Consider the following 14,487-nt stretch of genomic DNA (forward strand, 5'->3'; position numbering starts at 1 on the left):
CTCTTTGTCACAAAACCTTATATTTTTAAAGCAAATATTCTCTCAGGGATTATATATGAAGTGACACAGCATAATAGATTTGGATTCAGAAAGACATAAATTTAAATATTGGCTGGGGTGTTTCCAATCTTTGTAATCCCAAGCAAGTCACTTAAAAGGTCTGTTTCTTAGTTTACCCAGATATAAAAAGCAGATGATAATAAAATAATCCAATATTTAAAATGTTTTGTAAACCTTAAAGCACTATTACCACATCAATGATTGTGCAGTTGTTAATCATGGAACATCCCATTTCAGAATAATCAAAACAGTAGGCAATTTATGGAAGTTTGTGGAAGAATATATAATTGGTATAATTGGGATGTAACATATCACCAATAAGAGATGTAGTGTGTAAAGTTATAAAATATACATACATAGACCAGAAAAGGGGTAAAGGAGGTAGTCACTTAGGAAAAATAATTGAAAAATTTTAGACAGTCCAAGTATAGACCTGGTAGCCACAAAATATGAAAATTAGATTGTAAACTCCTTGAACGCAAGGGATATTTTGCCTCTTTTTGTATCCCCAACATAGTACTATGCATGGCACTTAGTAGGTACATAATAAATATTTAAATAAATTAAATGAATGAAAGGAAGAATGAATGAAAATAATCATTAGAAGCTGTCAGATAGGAAACTCTGTGGAGAACTTGCAGGAGGCTATAGATATGAATTGAACAAGATAAAAGGGCATAAAAAGGCTTGTATCTGTACTTGCAGATGCCATTCCTATACCCACAAAATCATAAATTTCTTGAAAAATGAAATCATGTAGAAACAATCTTAATATTTTATCAATAAATTTTACTGAGATGTAGAAAATCATGCAATATTAATTGTCTATTTCTTATAAAGTATACACATAAATGGTAAAAAAAATTGAGATTTAAGAAATTATTGGTAATAACAAAATTAGGATTCACATCCTTTTTAGCTCATATTTGCAATGGGATTTTGAATGATCAAGACCTGTATTCAAATCCTGCCTCAGATGCTTATTAGCTATGTGAGTGGGCAAGTCATATAAATTTTCTCAGCATCTGTTTCCTCACTTCTGAAAAAAAAAGGATAATTCTTTCACCTATCTGCTAGAATTGTTGTGAGAATTAAAAGAAATAATATGTGAAATCATTTGGGAAACTTAAAGCATGGTATAAATTCTAGCTATTTCTGCATATATTTTGCTAAATGCATTTGGAACAAGCAGACCCTGATTGACAATAGTAATTTATCACAGAATGGCTCAAAATTTTCAGTCTTTTTTTAATATACCAAGTATAAACAAGAGCACGTTTCTCGTTGGGCACGAAGTCATTATATTTGATGACTCCTCTGTGCTCTGGGCAGGTTAAGGTTTCATTGACTCCCTCCCTGCACTGGAGAAGACGCTCTATGCAAAAGCTATGGCCACATTTCACTGGGTCAGTGAAGTAGCCCAGGCAGATGGAGCAAGTGAGATCTTCCTTGAGGTTTTCAATTAAGTCTCTTGCATTCATGCTCCTAGGCCTCTGATTCTTTCCTTCTCTGATATTCCTCTCAGGAGAAATAATGCTAGCTTAAGCTCCCCTTGAGCTCTGGCAGCAAAAGATAGAAGCACTGAGTTGTGGAGGTCTTTTTATGTGGTTTCCTCTGCTTAGCCACTCCCTTTACTCCACCCCCCCAAAGGTGAGAACACCTATCTTTTGAGGGATTCTAGGCTCTGTTGTAGGGCTGAGTTTTCACCTTTCTTCTAATCCCACAATTCAGCATCACCATCTCTTGAAGAAACATTTTTACTTCCTCTTAATACTTGCGAAGTCTCCTAATTGGGTCATTTAGCAATAATTTATCTCATTTCCAAGCCTCAGAACTATTCTGACATTCTGAGATGGAAAACAGAGCAAGGAAAACCCCAAAACATCATCTGTGTCCTCCAAACTGCCTCCCCCCATAACCAACACACATATTAAACTTTGGCATTTTCCCCCTCAGTCTCTAATTTTTGTCCCCCTCACTGTTATGATTCATTGAGTATATCGAGATGTCTTTTTTTAATATAATTTAATTTTTAATATAAAGATTTTTTTAAGAGAAACTTAATTCTGATTCCTTTCTTAGATATTCCACTCAGAAAGGATAAAGCTAGCTCCTTCCTCAGAATTCTACCACAAAGACTTGAGAACTGACTTGATGGTGTCTTCTTTCACACCTTCTCCCTTTAAGCTCCTTTTTACCCCTCCCTCAAAAGGTGAGAACTCCTACATCCCAAAGTATTTCTAGTCTCTTCAGTGGAACAGAATTCTCACCATTTTGCCTTTCCAGAATTATGGCCCTCAAGGTTCACAACAGTGTTCACACCTAGGCATTTTAGACCAGAGTTATCTCCTCCTTCAATCTTGTGAAGATTAAGTAGAAATTATCAGATTTTTAATTGGAGATAGTGACAACATCAGTATTGTTTTAGAATGTCTTCTTTGATGTGATAGCCCTGAGAAGGGGAGAAAGTGAGGTTCGTGACCTTACACAGCCCTCCCTCACTAAAATCCAATTCACTTGTAAGTCATGGGATCATCTTCCTGATGTCATGGTCCTCTTTGAGAAGAACAATAAACATCAGCCTCAGTTTCTTCAACTTGAGGGCAGGGAAGGGGGATGGGTGTCAGACCAGGTAAATGGGAGGTAAATCCATCTCAATCCTTCTTGTCTCCAGGGGCCTGGGTATGATTAAACAACTTGACTAGCTGGAAAGTGAGCGTGTAGAAACAGTAGGCACCTTGAGCTCTACCTATTCTAGGAGGGTTTTCTTTATGGCAGCTGGGGAGATCTTCTCTTGGGCAGCCATGAACTGTAGCTCCCTGGTCTGGATGCAGGAGGCCTCAACAGCATTGATGAGTAAAGATCAAAAACCACCACTTTCCAAGAAGTGCAAAGCATGAAGGTGGCTCCCCCAGGGGAGCAAACATTGTCCTTGAGTTGTCCTGGATGCTGCTCTGAGTCCAGGAGCATCTTAGCAGCTCCCAGTAAGGCTTGCGCACCCAGGCGGACTGCCAGTCTCCGTGGGAGGCCCATCTTCACCCCACCATCTGCCAGTGCATCCAAGGCCATAAATGCATAGGCAGGACCACTGCCGCTGAATCCTGTGACAGCATCTATCAGGTCCTCTACCACTTCTATGCAGAAGCTCACACTGCTCATTAGTTGTTCTAGGAGTTTCCCATCCTCCACCGGGGCATGGGTACCAGTGGCATATACTGTGGCTCCTTCCTGGACCAGTACAGGGGTGTTGGTCATACATCGAATGATCTTGGGGGCTGGCTGGAACACTGTCAATTTCTTCTCAGTGGAGCTGATAGTGACACCAGCAGCACAAAAGACCATGAAGTGTCTGTCCTTGATGTCAGACCCAATTTCCTCCAGGATGAAGAGAATAATGTGCGGTTTGACAGCCAAGAAGAACACATCACTGTACTGCATTGTTTTCTTGTTGTGGTGGGTCAGCTTCACACCTATCTTCTGCTGCAGTGAAGCCCCTGGCAAGGTCAAAGGCCAACTGGCCAGCCCCAGTGAAGCCCAAGCTCATAGTCCTGTAGGCTGGAACAGGCTCGAAAGAAAGCCCTGTGATGCAGCTGGTATCAATGGCAAGATCTGAACTAGGGTCTTCCAGACTCAAGCTTGACTTCTGCTGCTCAACCTCAATGCCCATTTGGAAGACTCTTGTGCTGGGTGCTCGGTGTTTATAGAATGGATTTAATCATAATTCTGTTTGGTTCACATTGCTTCCACACTGAGTTGCTTCTTGGAAATCACAGAATATAGCCCCACAGATGTAAGTAAAATTGACCCCACTCCTTATGCAAGTACTCAAAATAACAATGCAAACATTAGGCACATAAAAGCTTATGTACTAATTGATGAGCTCTAGAGGTTTAGGAGTGCTGGGACCCCAAAATCACAACACATGGGTCTCGCCCAAAAGAATTCGACTCAAACCTTCTTTTAGCCAAAGACAAGGTTTATTAAAGATCCGATGTATTAGCCAGACTCTTAAGGAATCTGAGCATCTATGAGCTATTGGCTAAATTATAAGAATCTGAACCCCAAAATTTTCAGTCTTGAGTAGTTGACCTATCTATTCAGTAATTTTCCTGTTGACCTTAATATAATGACAAAAGTTCTTCCTGTTATCTTTAGTTGGCATTGTGAAACTTTACTTCCTGTAGGATTTAGTATCCTTTAGATTACTCTTAAGGGCAGCTATGTGGTACTGAGGATCGAGTGCTAGGCCTGGAGTTAGGAAGTCTGACCTCAGACAGCTGTTATATGACCCTAGGCAAGTCACTTAACCCTGTTTATCCCAGTTTACTCATGAGTAAAATAAGCTAGAGAAGAAAATAGAAAAAAATACTCTAATATCTTTGCCAAGAAAACCCCAAAGGGACTCATGAAGAGTTAGACACAAGTGAAATAAATGAACAAAAGATTATTCTTACAGTACCACTTACTTATTTTTCCTTTATTTCTTGTTTATAAATCCCCACTTCATTTGTTTATCAAAGAAGCTCAAAATCTTAAGAGTGTGTTGGCATGTCAAAGATAATCTAATATAACACACATCTGACCAATGATTCCCACCATAATATATACAACAAGAGGATATCAAACCCTCATCATAACCAAAAGGCTCACATGAAACAGATGATTCTATGTTTGGACATCTCTGTTAGGCAACATTGAATTATATAAACAATAAAAGTGCCAGTAAACAACTTCAAACTATTATGCCTAATTTTGTCATTTGAGACAAAGGAATGCAATTTGCCACAGGATATCCCTTTAAGTGTTTGAAGAAATTTATGACGAATTTATGATGAAATTTATGAAATTTATGTGGGGTGGTGGATAGAGCACTGGGCTTGGAATCAAGAAGACTCATCTTCATGAATTCAAATCTGGCTTCAGAAACTTACTAGCTATTTGACCCTGGACAAGTTACTTAACACTATTTGCCTCAATTCCTTATCTGTAAAATGAGCTGGAGAAGGAAATGGCAAATCACTCCTGTGTCTTTACCAAGAAAACCCCAAAAGGGGTCATGAAGAGTCAAACACAACTGAAATGAAACAACACAATTACCTGTCTTTGACCGAGTCTTTTATTTTCTAATCTAAATTTAACCAAAGAAAAATAGAAGGGCATTAAGTTTTCTGATATGAATTTAGATCTTTTGCTTATTTGGCATGTAAATGTTTAGCAATAATATTATTTATTTGTTTTTCATTACTTTAAACATAATGAATGTTCCTTATTCATCTTTTTTCACATAACTTTTTTGTATGTATGCTATGTAGTTGTAGCTCTTCTTTTTTGTGATATCATCTGTTGCCTAGTAAATTCTGTTACATTCTTTCATTTTCATTCCACATGTCTATTTTTCAAAGTTTCTCATATACAGCATAATTCTGGATTTTGCCCTCTCGTCAATTCTGTTGCTATCTTTTGTTTTATTGGATGGTCTATTTCACTCACACTTAAAGTTATTATTGTCAGGCCTATGTTTTCCTCAAATTGTACCCATTTTATTTGGCCCTTTTCTTAAGTTGTGTTTTGTCCCTTTGAATAATTTTGCTAAAACTACATTGATGCTGGTTTATTTGAATGCCTCTCTCTATCCTGTCCAGCTCATATTGTCCTCTGCTTTCTTAAATTCCTAAATTTTTTTTTGAAGGTTAGAACCTTGAAAGATATATTTAATGACTGAATGGATATATATCTATATCTATATCTATCTGTCTATCTATCTATCTATCTATATACCTATATATATGTACATATGTGTGTGTGTCTATATATATGTATATATATATATGTATATATATTTGACAACAGAGTGGGAGATGAATAAAACCTACAAGAGTAAGGCCAAAATAGCAGACATGATGAAAAAGGAGATGATGAAGAGTATCAAATGCTGAAGGAACATCATGGAAAATGAAAAGTGAAATAAAAAAAGAAATTGTCAGGGGGAAATTACCTATAGTGGATGGGTGCAGTTTCATTTTATTGGTTTCAATGAAAATCAGATTACAAGGGAAAAAGTAAGAAAATGTGGAGGAAGTTGAGATAGCAAATGTAGATTAATCTCTCTAGAAATTTGGTAATGTGAGTAATATTAGAGAGGACAATAACATGAACAAAAGGTCCGGTACAAAAGATTTTTTTTTAAATCTAGAAAAGAACTGAGTATGTTTGTCAGCTTGGAAGGAGTGAGAAGAAAAAGCAATTAAAAGCACATTATCAATGCAGGCAACCCCAGCTCTGGCCTAGTCCCTGGTTGTAGCCCCAGCCCCAGCTATGGTCACTGTGTTCCTAGGAGGTAGTGGTGATGAAGGCCCTGTGGAATCAGAGCCAGGTCAGGCTAATGAAGTCATGGTATAGAACCTAGGTGTGAAAGTCTGCCTCTTCTATGCCATGCTGGGAAACAAACTCATAAGTGTGACCTGGCATTTCCTCATGATTTATATCAGGGATAAGTTCAGTCACAACAAAGAGAGACAGATCTTCAAAGTCATCTGGAACATTTTAAGTACTATGTACAACATGCAAGCATTGCATGACTCTGAGCTTTTCCATTCCCTAATTCAGAGAGGAACTTATCCTTCTTGCAGAAATTATTCAGGAGGTCAAAGAAGGAAAAGTAATGATTGAAGGTGAGGTGAAAGAAGAAATAAAGAAAGAAGTGGATCCACACATTGTTTTTTATATCTTCAGGAAATTTAGGGAAAGGAGCTGAAAAGTCCAGTGGCAAAGAGAAAGAAAATAGCTCATCAGTCTCTGGGTCTAAAGAAAATACAGAAAAGAGGAAATAACAGCCAGGACAGAAAAAAGTATTAAACACAAACAGCAATCCCTCTAGTCCAAGTGCAGACAAAAATTGGAGAACATAGAAAGGCCATTATTAATAACTTAGAGAAGAATAATGATGATGCAAAAATATGATGATTGACTTTAGTGGATGGAATTTCTGACAAGTTTTTAGTAAATGACCCAAATTGTTCACATGGTATCCATTGTAATTCTTTCTACTCATTGGAAAGAGAGGATGAAAAGATTAGCATGAGGAAAGAGGTTGAGAAGTTTATCCTAGAGCAATTTGGATCTATGCACAATGGGCTATAAAATTGTGCATACTCTTTGATACAGTAATACCACTACTAGATCTGTATTCCAAAGAGATCATAAAAAGGAGAAAGGACCTACATCTACAAAAATATTTATAGTGGCTCTTTCTGTGGTGCCAAAAAATTAGAAATTGAGGGTATACCCATCAATTGGGAAATGGCTGAAGAAATTGTGGTATATGAAAGTAATAAATACTATTATGTTATAAGAAATGACAAGTAGGATAATTTTAGAAAAACCTGGAAAGACTTACATGGACTCTTGCAAAGTGAAGTGAATAGATGCAGGAGAACATTTTATACTGTATCATAAATATTATACAAAAATCAACTGTGAATGTCTTAGCTATTCTCAGAAATATAATGATCCAAGACAATTCTGAAGGACTTATGATGAAAAATGCTCCCCAGTTCCAGAGGAAAGTACTGATGTAATCTTAATGCAGAACCAAACCTAATACTTTTTCACTTTTTGTTTACTTTTTTGTCTGTTTTCTTTCACAAAATGAGTAATATGGAAATATATTTTGTGTGATGACATATGTATAACCTATATCAAATTGCTTGCTATCTCAGGGAAGGGTTAGAGAGGAAGGGAAGTAATTTAAAACTCAAAATTTAACAAACATTATTAAAATTGCTTTTGCATGTGATTGAGCAAAGATATTATTGTTAACATAAAAGAAATACATCCTATTCTTGCTAGAAATATGGCCTGTATACAGAAGAGTCTAGCTTATCTTGGTGATAGTTGGATTTTTGTTGAGCATTCTAAGTTCTCTGATTTCCCCAGGTAAAATGATAGCTTTGCAAGTGTGTACTTAACAAATTTTGTGATGATATTCATATAGAAAGATTATTTATGCATTCTTTGTGGTTTTGAAGTCAAAACTAATTTCTTAGAGAAGTTCTTATCCTTCAAGTTCTTTTCAGTTTCCCTTGATTTGGTATCTAAAATCAGTTGTAGGATCAAATAATTTTTTTTTTACCATAATAAGGTAAATGCCAGAATGAACTGCGAGACAATTCAAAGGTGACCTCTTTCACAGAAAAATCACCATTTATTAAGCAAAGCATTACTCTCAAATACATAGCTCTGAGCTAAGAGCTAAACCTAAGAAAACATTGGCTACTGTGTCAGGAAAAAAAAGTTTTAATTTTCTAACCACTGAAGTAAAAGTAAGATTTCTCCTTGGAGACTTCAGTCAAACCTGTCCACTAAAGGTCAAATGTGGGACTGCATACATTTTCTTACTAAGGGCTTTATGAGTCACGTGTCTTCACTGAATTGCTTTCTAGTGACACCAAATGAGATAGAACTTCTCTTCTTGTCACCAGAGAACGAGAACAGGAAGTTTTGCCTCATTTGTGTTTTAAATATAGATGTAGATATAGATAGACAGATAGATATAGATAGATACAGATATAATCTTTTTGGAATTTTATTTATTTTTAAGGTAGACTATTTTATTAGTGTTTTAAATGAAAATAATATTTCAGAAGTTTTATCTTGTATTTTTTTCTGAGATATTTGTTTTAAGGTCATGACTATTTATAGAAACCTATGCTTAGTTTTGTATGCTGGACTATTGAACATTTGTAGCAGTTCTTATTCATTATTTAGACAGTTGTAGACAGACCAAATTAATGGCAGCCTTATGGGAGGGAATCTTATTCTGTTTAATTGGCATTGGGTATGTTACAAAATACATATTGTAACTATGTCCTCATTGAGCTGCTGAATAAAAAGTACAAAAAGCCTTTTAAAAATACTCTGAAGAGGGGGCAGCTAGATGGCACAGAGGATAGATCATAGGCCCTGGATTCAGGAAGACCTGAGTTCAAATCTGGCCTCAGACGCTTGACACTTGCTAGCTGTGTGACCCTGGGCAAGTCACTTAATCCCATTGCCTCACAAAAATAAAGAAAAAGAATAAAAATACTATGAAGAACAGGCACGACTAATGTAATGCAACATTAAATCATGGACCCTTAGCTTTACATTACTTTGCCTTCCTCATGGAAAAATGAGAACAGGATATTTGAGGAGATAGAGAGTCATGAAGAATTGGAAGAGAATAGTTGAAGTTCTTTTTAGATAACCTCAACCTTTTCAATAGTAAGAGGTGGTCATTTTTTTGAGTAATGGTTATTGTGGTAGCTGTGACACTGAGGATTGTTTACATGTTTTTTCCTTCATTAGACTGCACACTTCTTAAGAACAGGCACTATCTTTTCCCTTTTTTGTATCATTAGTGTATAGCACAGTGCCAGGTCCATAGTAAGCACTTAGTAAATGTTAATTGATGTGTTGATTTTAATAGTCATTTTTAAGTGTCATCACTTTAGGTAGTATTCTGGTTAGGTGTTGTTGGTAGATGGAAAATTTTGATTAGATACATTCCTTCTCATGAAGTAGAATGTCTAGTAAAATAATAAGGGCATAAATAGGAGAAAATATCAGGTTCAAGAGATTTTTTTAAAACACAATAGGAGATCTAAGCATGTTTGTGGGATGGGAAGGAGTGAGAAGAGGAAGTGATTAAAGCAATTGAAAGGAAATTAGAGAATCAGGATGAGTAATGGAACAAGGTAATGGAGTATAAAATCAATGGAGATACAATCAAGAAAATCTCTGACCTCAAGGAGCTTGCCTTTTAATGGGAGAAAACAACACATGAAGGGGACCTATAAAGTGTGTGGGAGTACAATGAAAAGCACAGAATGGAGATAGCAGTGAAGAGCTGTGGTGGCCTGATTATAGTGAAAATGAGGTAAAAGCTCACCCACTAGAGCTGAGTTTACCCTGGAAAGAGTTCAAGGTTCCATCAGAAGGGATCATGAGAATGATGGGCTATAGCTCAGAAACGATGATGAACCAACAGATTGGGGAAAAGGATATATTTGGAAGTGGTAAGGGGTGGCAAAGTGGCTAGATAAGAACTTGTGATCAGTTAGAAAAATTTCAGAATTTAAAAACTTGAATACAGAGCAATAATAAGTGATGATGAAGTCCAAGGTATGCTATCAACCCAAAAATTGAATTAATTGAGTGAAGAACGAGTTCATAGCAGCATAATTCAATGAACTGTATTGAAATGTTGTTACAAATACCCTCAATAAAAAACATTGTAGCCTCTATGAATGATAGAATGGGAAGTAGTGGGGAGGAATTCTGAATTAACCTCCAAAACTTTTGAGTTAGGTGAGAGAAAATCCAGCAAACTGTTAGATGAAAGTGACAAGAACTGGGAAAGTGAGGTATCAGAGAGCATAAACTTCAATAGAAGGGAGTAGATAGAGTGATAATGAGAGGGGAGAGGAATGTATATTGTAAAGCCCTGTGAATCAGGATAACTAGAAGAAAAAAAAAATCTAGTTTTCGAGAGGATCCAAGGAGAGGTAGAGTCCTTGATAAAACATCACATTTCTCACCTTCCACACATCATTTTGCTACTGGATAGTGTTGATAGTTTGGCTTTTCAGATTCCTTTGTCTTTCCCTCATGTTCAAATAACAAGAACCAAATGGTTCTCTGTAAGGCTTACCCAAAAGGAGAGATGTAATTCTTCAAAAGTAAAATGCAATAATGTTGCAAAAATGGCAAGCTTTGTCATTCATACACTTCATACACTTGACCTTTTATTTCTATATTGCATAACAAATACCAATACCTAACTTTTTATTTATATATTTGGTCAATTGTTTTGCTCACTTGTTTTAAGAACTTCCCATTAAAACAGCAAATAATTCACATACACAACTTCACACATTCAAAGGCAAAAGTATAATTAATCGCTCCTCCATTTTGATGCTATTTTATATTTGAATCACAGTTTTTGATTTTGATTTGGTTTCCCAGCTATGTATTTAAATGTTTGGGAAAACATTATCTGATTTTAAAGATTTCAGTAAAATTTTCTCCCTCCCCCCCATATGTATGTGTGTATATATATATATATATATATATATATATATATATATATATAGTTCTGATTTTCCTTTACAAAAATAACATCTTCATTTCCCTTCATTTGGGGAAACATCTCATCACCCATCCTTTAGCAATAAACTCCTGCAGTTGCTTTGACCTCTTTCTCTAACTACTGTGACATTACAATGCAGCCTTTAAGTGGAGCTGTAATTTCAAGCTGATCTTGAATTTAATCCTGTTACACTCCAGAAACATTCTATTTTATGTATGTTGAGCATTTCCTTGCAAAGTGAAATACTTTTACAATCTACTTTCATTTCCTAATCTACAGTTATAAAATGAAATAACTTTTCTGTTTCATTAATGAGCAGGATTTCTGTGCAGATTAATGTCTATAATTGTATATTCTTCACTTCATCCATAAGACAGTATCCCTATACTTAGTATGATTTTTCTGTCCTAAGTATACACAATATAATGGCAGATATTTGCAAAGTTATATAACAAGGAAAAAATAAAGCTCCTAATTCCTCCTTTCCCTTTGGGAAAGTTGAATTACAAGCCTGAAATATATTTTCAGAGACCTTTACTTTAGTAAATCTATTTTATTAAGTTAAAAGTATTTATACGAAAGTTCAGAAATATAGGAAGCTTATGAAGCCCTTCTAAATTTTATCCATGCTTTCATCCCTTTTCCTCTCAAAGATTTCACTTCCAATTGTAGAATCATATACTATTAGAATATTAGAGAGAAAAGTAATTTGAGAGAGGTCATGTATTCTGAACTCTCTTCTGTACACGAACTCTTTATAAACCCCAGATAAAGCCAGGCATCATAGCATACCTGCAATACCTGCTACAAAGGAAGGCTGATAGTGAGTTTTAATAGGTCTAAAGCTGATCAGGGTTCTACAGTAAGTACAACACCAATATGGTGAGCCTCAGAGATAAAGGCACTATGGAGGATTCTTAAGGAAGAGTGAATCAGCCTAAGCTAGAAATGGAAATGATTAAATTTTTGGGCTGTTTGAAGACAAACTGGGTCATGAGTGGCCACTGCACTTCTATGTTGGGAGACCTAGAGACACATTAAAAAAGAGATCACAGAAAGATGATTACCTAACTTTTAGGAAATTTCCAAGAATGAGGAACACCTATATTCTGATTTAGCTCATTCTCTTTTGGACAACTCTAAATTGTTAAAAAGTTCTTCCTCTTAGTGAGTTGAAATCTGCCTTCTTGTAATATTCATCCACTCATGCTAGTTCTATTCTTTGGAATTTCATGGGGTAAATCTAATCACTTTTATTATATCACTTAAACATTTGAAAACAATGATCATGCCCTCTATCCCGTGCCTCCTAAAGTCTTTTTTTTTCCCAGCATAAACATTTCCAGTTCTTTAGCTGTCCTTCATATAACCCCACTACCCAGTTGGTCAACATCTTTCCTATAATACCGCACCTAGAACTGAGTGTCACACTACAGATGGGGTCTGACCCAGGCAAAATGCAGTGGGACTAACTATCTGTTGCCTTCCTTGATCTGGTTTCTGTACTTCTAATAATGTATCCTTAACTCCCATTAGCTTTAGACCTGAGAGTACAGCTTTTTCAGCAAATGATATATTATTTCGACATGTCTTTCTACCACTCCTCTGGGATACCAATTAAAATCCTCCTAGAGAAGAAACACCTCAGGCTTGACAATAGGGCAGAATGTGACTTGGCTGTTCAGATAGCACAGAGAGATCAGTTAAGCACTGTGAGCTGCTGGATGCTCTCCCCTTCACTGCTCATTGAAATGTCGATAAAGATGTGTCAGAAATACAGACAGATTGTCAAATGCAATACAACTCAGACATTTCCTGGCTCAGAGAAGAAAAAGGCAAACTTTTAGTAATTGTCTGAATTCATAAATCTTTGTAGCTTTTCTGTGATATGCAAGGACTATGATGGGATATTTCACTCTGTGAAAGAACAATGTTGTTTATTAAAACATCAGTAGAAATGTGGATTTCTCACTTAAAATAAACTTAATATTTCCATGTGCATTGCCTTTTCTATTTTTTCCTTCCTATATATTGTCCAATTTTTAATATAGCTGTACCCTCCTAATAAATATTCCGTCCTATCAATTCCTTTGATAGCAGTGATCATATCACTACTGCTACCTGGCAGATACCCTGAAGATTTTAACGGTTCCCATGTGACTGTAGCTACCAAGCTCTTGATGCTGCACAGAATACCCAGTCAGTCTACATATAGTAGCATAAGGATTTCCAGATGAAGCTGGAGTCTGTGAAGAAGTTGGGAGAGCTCTTGGATCAGTCTGGGGGCTTTAATAATCAACTGAGAGCCCAGAGGAACTCAATAGTCCTGTGCAACAACCCTGTCCTACCCTTTGACCTCCAGTCTGTCTGTGAGAATGACCAAACTGTCAGCAACTTGGGTACCATTGCCCAAGATGACTACGCAATCTGTGTAAATGTCATGCTGAGATAGCATCAAGGCCCCTCTCATTAAGGAATTCCTGTTGGTTCAGCCTTATCCACAGCCTGACCTCACTCCGCTACCCCTACACCCAAGGGCACACATGTCTAGAGATGAAGACATACCTAATACCAAACTACCACTGGGCACTGGATTCCTGGAATCTCTAAGCTATGTCTGATGAGGGAGAGGCCTCTGCTCAGAAGTGTTGCTTGAGAGCCTCAGCAAAGAGCTATCTGGACAGAGAGTTGTTAAAAGTTGAACCAAGTTATTCTGAGATGATTACTGACACTCCACCCCACCCTGCAGCAACCACCAGTCAGTTCCTGAAACCCTCATTCCACTCCAGTGTCAAGGCCTAAAGAATAACCCTGCTGGGGACTTTCAAGCACAGCTTCTATGTGAACTACCACAATCACTCTCTCCCCACATTCTCACATTATCGAAGCCCAGAGGTCGCAATATCCTTATGGTAATACAAGGGCTTTTATCTCCATTAGCAACATCATCATCAATAGCATCCTTTGTGAGGAACCCTGTTGTCATGTTAGGCTGGACATTGAGCAAAGATATTTAAGCAGTTACAACTTCTCCCACTCATGAGTTCTACCCACTTAATCTGAGGCAGACTTGCTGCTGTGCACCAAGCTTCAGGAGCCCTATAAGCCAATGAATAAAGAATTTGTAAATACACCAAGAAAAAAAAGACATTTGTCCTGGGTCACAGAGCTAGTAAATAGCTAAGGCCAGTTTTATACTCAGATCTTCCTGACTTTAGGCCCAATATTCTATCCACCACACAACCTTGCTGCCCCATAAATCCATCTCCTCTCTTGAACTTCAAAATATCCTAAAATGA

General features: G+C 36.7%; 2 pseudogenes; one reads left to right on the forward strand and one right to left on the reverse strand.

Annotated features, from left to right (window-relative positions):
- Positions 1 to 2,714: 2,714 nt before the first annotated feature.
- Positions 2,715 to 3,727, reverse strand: LOC114027972 (annotated as a pseudogene).
- Positions 3,728 to 6,375: 2,648 nt separating this feature from the next.
- LOC114027915 lies at positions 6,376 to 6,968 on the forward strand (annotated as a pseudogene).
- Positions 6,969 to 14,487: the final 7,519 nt, after the last annotated feature.

Source organism: Vombatus ursinus, unplaced genomic scaffold (assembly GCF_900497805.2).
Source record: "Vombatus ursinus unplaced genomic scaffold, bare-nosed wombat genome assembly UNPS02014864.1, whole genome shotgun sequence".
Lineage (NCBI taxonomy): Eukaryota > Metazoa > Chordata > Mammalia > Diprotodontia > Vombatidae > Vombatus > Vombatus ursinus.